General features: G+C 39.8%; 1 pseudogene; it reads left to right on the forward strand.

The window, feature by feature from the left end:
- Positions 1 to 2,806: 2,806 nt before the first annotated feature.
- LOC113746871 (potassium voltage-gated channel subfamily F member 1-like) lies at positions 2,807 to 5,363 on the forward strand (annotated as a pseudogene).
- Positions 5,364 to 7,095: the final 1,732 nt, after the last annotated feature.

Consider the following 7,095-nt stretch of genomic DNA (forward strand, 5'->3'; position numbering starts at 1 on the left):
AAAGATGAAGAGGAGGGAAAAGAGGTGTGCGCCTCCAACCACAGAGGAGATGCAACAGATGCGACAACGAGAACACGTCAGTCATACACGACACATAAGACAGCTGAGTTACACGACATGGCACATTGCATCTATTTGAAATATATAGAAAGTTATATATAAAAGCTACTGTCGTGTTATTATAACTTTTTTTTATTGGAGACCAGCATTATACAAGTATTAGTACAAAATATAAAGTTATTCTTTCTTTTTTTTTAATGGAACATTAGAACAAAGAACCAGGGAGGTGAAGGCAAGGCAAGTTTATTTGTATAGCACAATTCGTACACAAGCCAATTCATAGTGCTTTACAGAGGCAAGGGAAAACATTTGACATTAAGACAAGCAATAGCAATAGAAATAAAAAAAAAAATAAAAAAGAGAAGAAAATTTAATTAAAAACATCAGAATGTCATTTGAGACAGCAAATTTGAAAAACAATTTAAAACATTAAACGAATCACTGGATTATGATTAAAAATTCTTTAAAAATTCTTTAAAAGAGCTCAGCCATAAGCACGTGAAAAGAGAAAAGTTTTTGTGAAGAGGAGACTGACAATAATAATAAAGGTGATAGATAAATACAGGATGCCCAGTATGTTCGCTAAAAAAGTAAATACAATAAAATAAAATAAAGAGATTGGATCTCAGATCGATTCAGTCGGAATCCCGAGAGTGAGGGTATTACTGACGTGTGATGAGAGGTTGCCCTCTTTGATAGAAATTAGCTGCTGAGCCTCGAATGTTTAACTTTTCAAAACATAAGAAGGACATTAAATCACTTAACCAAGAGGTGGTAGGAGGGGCGATTGGGCTTTTCCAATGTAATAGAATACGTCTGCGGGCTATGACGAGGCAAAGTTTTATTATAACTTTGACTGACAGTGGTGAAATATAAGCAGCAACACCTATACAAATCCACCACCAAAGTAAAAAGAACTCAACAATTGCTTAAGTGAATGTATAAAAGTATTGGTATATAGATACAAATAAAACATGCCAAATAGAAAATGAAACCTGAGAACAGAGAACACAAGATGCAGGAAATGCACACTAAAAACAGGAAGTATTATTAAGATAATGTATGTTAAGTATCAGAAGTAAAGATGGTCATTATACACAAGAACAGCCCTTGTATACTGGATTATTTAGGCTGATGCAATAATGTGTACCCATACACTACCATCACTTTTGGTTCATTCAATCTTTAGCAATGATTATATTTATATTATTATTATTTATGTAATTTTATATAATTGCAGTGAGTAAAATGTGCAACAGCTCTGAAATGCAGTGCAGTAGAAGTAACACTTGATACGCTCATTTAAAGTACAGCTGCCTAAAATTGTACTTGGATTTAATCACAAGCTGACCACCACACACACACACAAAAAAAGTATATTTTTACCATATAACTACAAGTTTTTTTCATCAAGAAAACATGATGATGTTTTGACATTAATTGACAGGAAATACCATATGAATGCCACATAAAATAAAGGTTTTGCCTTGAAATATTACAGTGTTTTGCTGTCTGTCATTTACTTTATTCTGTATTCCCCTGAAATGCCATATAAATAAAGGTGTGGCATGCATATGACTGTGTAGAACACATGTATATGTCCCAAGATGAACAATATTTAAACTTCTTTAAGTTTGTTAAGGTCTCTATCATTCCAAGTTAATACAGTCTTTATGGTTTTGTAAAATGCAGCCCAACTTGATGTTTTCCCATTATAATTCTGAACCACTCTGTAAACTTTAAACAAAGTTTAAGAAGAAGACTCCACTGCATTGCGGTTTTACACCAGGTGCTGTTTTGTTTTGTTGTAAGAACAGTCTATAACACCAACACTGACCTTTATTGTTCTCTACATTGTTTTGTTTTTTAATCACATATTCATGGATTCCTATCCTCCAGTGGTATGCACCATTGTTTGGAAGCAGAGATGTCTGAAAGATTTTTGCAGTGTGAAGTTTTGTCACTAGGTGGAGACAAACAATAAGGCAGTGCACAGTTTGCCTGCTGCCAATCATAAATTCAGTGTGTGTTACTGCAGAAATGTTGAAAGTACAGAGTACAAGTTGAAAGAAATCTCTGCAAATCTATGACGCTGTAATACATCTCACTGATGTCACTCTGAGACATTTAATACAGGTTCACTATAGCCTAATATTTTAGAGCCTATATACTCTCAGATTAGGATTATAATTTTTGCTGCTCGCCTTATAATACATTCAAAATGGAGATGGATGATGCGTCTGTAGTTATGATAAAAAAATATATTTTATAGGTTGTTGTTGTAAAGAAAACGTTGTTTTAGGTTGCTGGTGTGGTGCTGCCTGTCCATCGATGGTCTTCAACTAATTGTTGCTCTTCGAGCAGCCATTAAAAACACAGCTGAGCTCGTGTTGTTTCTGATTTCCCTGTTTGGTACTTCACAATTCATTACATGCCTCTGAGATTTATGGTCTTGCGCCGGGCTCCACTGCGCTGCGTAAAGACAACCAGAGACAGAGAGAGCACGACCGGAAGACACAGAGACAGCCTTAAAAATAAAAGCATATACTGTGATACAAGCATTTTATTCACAGGGCCTACACTACTTTTCATTTTGTTCATTAATAGAGGAGAGACACAGTGCACAGCAACAACAATAATAACTGTAACTATAAACTTTAATGGAGATGTGACTAAATGTAGTAATAACGATAATTATAGTATTTGTCATGGACATCAAGCAGGACCACAGGTGAGAACCTGCAAGATGAGAAAGCAGAAAACTCTGGGGGAAAGTGGAGAGGCAGAGATGAAGAAAAAAGCCCAGTGCATCATGGAAACTTCCACCCAACAATCCGAGCCTATAGATGGTTCAGGATTCACCTGAGCGAGCCTTAAATTATAATCTCTCTGAAGAATTAATGTCTTAAGCCAACTCTTAAATGTGAGAGGGTGTCTGACTCCTGAACCCAAACTGGGAGCGTGATAGCTGAAGGCTCTGGCCCCCCGTTCTACTTTTGGGGACTATAGGAACACAAGGAACACAAGGACACAAGGAACCCTGCATCCTGAGAGTGTAGTGTTCTAGTGCGTAATCGGGTCTTATGAGCTATGAGCAGCATGATTCAGTGAATCTATTTAGATTCTGATCCTTAGATCTAGTTTAGTGTGGTATTTAAATGGTTATTTGGTTTGTTAAGAGTTTAAATATTTAGTCTTTTTTGTTCATTGCACGTCACATGTTGGTTTCCTGTTAAACAAAGTCATTGGACAACTCAAATATTCTTAAGGTCTTTGAATGTTCATGTAAGGTAATCATTAACAAGGCTGGTGAGGCAGGTAGGGGAAGCAGCAAAGTGTAAATGACAACGCTAGAATAAAACTGTTGGCTTGTTTTCATATTTAAATATTTAAAGATGTGAGGTATGAACTGATTAACTGCTGGATCATAATGAGCTACAGAAATGTTTTTTTTTAAATGACTGTCTCCAATTGCACGAAGGCGGTGTTTTTGTTTGAAGTTATCACCGGAAGTCCTGTGTTGTCATTGTGGTTCTTGACATTACGCGCACTCCAATGCCAACTTTGTCGGAGCGCACAGGCGCACTGTTCACTGCCAAAAACGGCTGTGTTGAAAGGAGAAGACTTCTCACGCCAGTCACCTCTGAGCAAACATTAGTTTGAACTAAAAAACACAGATATTAGAATATTTCACAGGTTTTACGCACAGCGCCGCGCCGGACTCTGCTGACCTGTGTCTACTTGACAGTGAAAATCCTGACGAGTTGGGTTGTATTTTAGTTTTTTTTTTCTTTGCTTTTTTGTGGCGGACTTGTCAACATAATGTGGGGGATCCATAAGCGCGTTACGCAGACTGTAACGGATCTGAAGCCAGTGAAGAGACAGAGATTGTTGTTAACATCGGCGGGGTGAAACAGGTGTATTTTGGGACGTGTTGAATCGCTTTCCGGACACCCGGCTGGCAGAACTGGTGGACTGTTCACTTAGTCTTCTGAAGAAATATCTTTACTATGTGACGACTACGACCCTGACACAGGAGAATTTTATTTTGACCGAGACCCTGAGGCATTTAAATGTATAATCGAGCTGTATTATTATGGGAGATTCATGAAACGAGGAATCTTTCCGATTTGTTTCATGAAGGAGATGGAGTTCTGGAAAATCGGCTCTGATTCCTGGATGACTGTTGTAAATGCCACCTGAAGAGGTCGAGGATTAACTTGCAGAGATTGCAGAGAAAGTAAAAACTATCCTGGTGGACCGAGAAGGAGATCCGACTGCAGCGGCTGGCAGCGCTTCCAGATGTGCCTCTGGAGGCTGATGGAGAAACCAGAGTCATCGCTGCCTGCGCACATCATCGCTATAGCATCCTTCATCTTCATCCCGTATCATCCGTGGTGATGTGTGTCGGGACCATCCCCGACCTGCGTGGGAGGATTCAGAAGGTAACCTCTCAGAGCACCCAACTCTGGAGGTCATCGAGACGGTGTGCATCGGCTGGTTCACTATTGAATACTTCCTGCGTTTGATTTCCTCCCCGAATAAATCAAATTCGTCCTGGCTTTTATGAACATCATCGACTTCATGGCGATCATACCATTCTTTGTGGTGCTGATTCTGACTTCCTTTGGCGCCAGGAGTGATGGAGCTGGCTAACGTGCACAAAGCTGTGCAGGCTTTACGCATAATGCGCATTGCGCGCATTTTCAAGCTGGCACGACATTCCTCTGGACTCCAGACCCTCACATCTTCCCTGAAGAGCAGCTTCAAAGAGCTGGGGCTGCTCCTCATGTTATGGGCGTGGGAGTGTTTCTTTTCTCGCGCATTGGGCACACCATGGAGCAGAACCATCCGGACACTTTGTTTACCCGCATCCCACAGTCGTTCTGGTGGGCTGTGATCACCATGACCACGGTGGGCTATGGAGACGTCTATCCTAAGACCACTTTAGGTCGTTGTAACGCGGCCATCAGCTTTCTGTGCGGAGTGATCGCCATAGCGCTGCCCATACACCCCATCATCAACAATTTTGTTTTGTTCTACAACAAGCAACAGTGCTGGAGACTGCGGCCAAGCACGAGATTGAACTGATGGCCCTGCGCTCCGGTGACGGCGAGCAGGAGGCTGCACCTGGGCGCCATAAACATATTTGCGGCGCCGGAGTCTGGGACATGCGCTCCTGTCACGCGACACATACATCCCCTTACTTGAAGGATCCCAGAGGAGGGGCAGGGATTCAGACACCCAGCATGGACACAAGCTTTGAAAGCACAGCCGAGGCTACTGAATATTTCATCTCTTGAACACTGAAGTGAAGCAATAAAGATTAATGATACCAGACGGAGACATGCTTGTAAATAGCCCCTGTAGAAGATAATAGGACTGCTCTCCAAGACCTTTAATGTGTTTGAGGACTTGTGCCACCAATTAAAGGGACATGTGTTTGAGATATTGACTTGATGAGCCGTTGCCTTTGCGCAGTAACTCCCTGTAGGCTGAGGGGTTTCTGTTTGAACAGCCAGTACACTGATTCCCCCATGTAGCTTCTTATATAACACCCCACCATCCCCAATCCTCACACTCATACTGTAGACTGCACTGTAGCCTCTTCATATGTACAGAAATATATCACAATGGATGTTTTTTTTGTTGGTTTTTTTTGTAATATCTCCTCAAGGAGAAAGAGAAATGTAGTCAATCCATGATATGTGTATGAACAATGTACAGGCATCACAGCAAAACTGAAGGGATTGGTGTAGAGACTTATAGTGCCATATATCTCTCACTGAGATATTAAATGTACTCTAGAGAAGGTAAACGGGTATGGTAGGGATATAAGCAACAAACATCTTCTGGTTCTGCCTCTGATCTTCTTGGCATCAGTGTAATTTTGTGTATGATTGTGAGGTATATATCCGATATAAAACCTCCTCACTGGGCTGAAGTAGTGGCTTTGATCAACAGGTCATGTAACCGACACCAAGACCTCAGAGGCTTCCTTGGCTGCAGGACATGTTCCTATAATGGGTTTAAATATTGCAGCAGCCGTCATCACTCTGCTCCTCCCCGGGGATCATTGGCATATACTTGACCACCAAGTTATGTGAGGAGGAAGGAGCAACAGGATAGAGGTTGGACAAAAATAAACCCACTGCTCTTCAACTTCAAGGATATAAATAAAAAAAATTGATAATATGGACTTTTTTTATTCTTCAAAACCAAAAATAGGATTCATTATCAGGTTGAAACATAAACAGACGCTGTGAGACATATTCCTTATGCATTACTGCTCTATTTTTAAATGAAAAGTGATGGACAAGGCATGTTTTCCACTCAAAATTGGCTTAATGGTCGCTGCAGTTAAAGCTGCATTTTCACAGTTTGAAAGGTCTCAGCCATCAGTCTGAGCGGCATGAAACTTTCGGCATGAATAGACAATCCTTAGAAATTAGTTTGCACAGTAGGAGAGCTGTAATTAAAATTTGACACATTTAATTCAGTGTTTCAGACGTCGGTGGTTTGATTGTGTTCTTGTGCAATTCTGTGAAATTTGAGTTTTGAAGTGAATTTTTTTGTCCTGCTTTTGTGCAGGTAAAGAAGAAGGAGACTTGATTGCAGCAGGTAGCCCGAAAGTGAAATGGTGCAGTGGAGAAAGTTGGATATTTGCTCTCACTTGTATCTTCACCAAAGTATAGCATGGTTCCCAAGCGTCCCAATAGGTTCGTTATAATTATATAAAAGTGAATATTGTTTTTTTTATACAATTAAATTGTTCAAGTATCAGGTCGGTTTGGTCGTAGCTTGCTTTCGTAGAGGCCTACTGCTACCAGCGACTTTGGACATTTAACTATTTAACTATTAACTTTAGCACTTTAGCTTATTTTTTATTCTAACTATTTCTTTATATTATTATATAGTGGTTTAATGATTGAAAATACTTAGCAAAAAACAAAACTTTTGGCCTTCTCTCTTACTTACCTTTTCTTTCCTAAAAATCTAAATAATTTACCTTAATAAATTTAATTATAAAAGTAT

The sequence above is a fragment of the Larimichthys crocea genome, chromosome XI, assembly GCF_000972845.2.
Source record: "Larimichthys crocea isolate SSNF chromosome XI, L_crocea_2.0, whole genome shotgun sequence".
Taxonomy (NCBI): Eukaryota; Metazoa; Chordata; class Actinopteri; family Sciaenidae; genus Larimichthys; species Larimichthys crocea.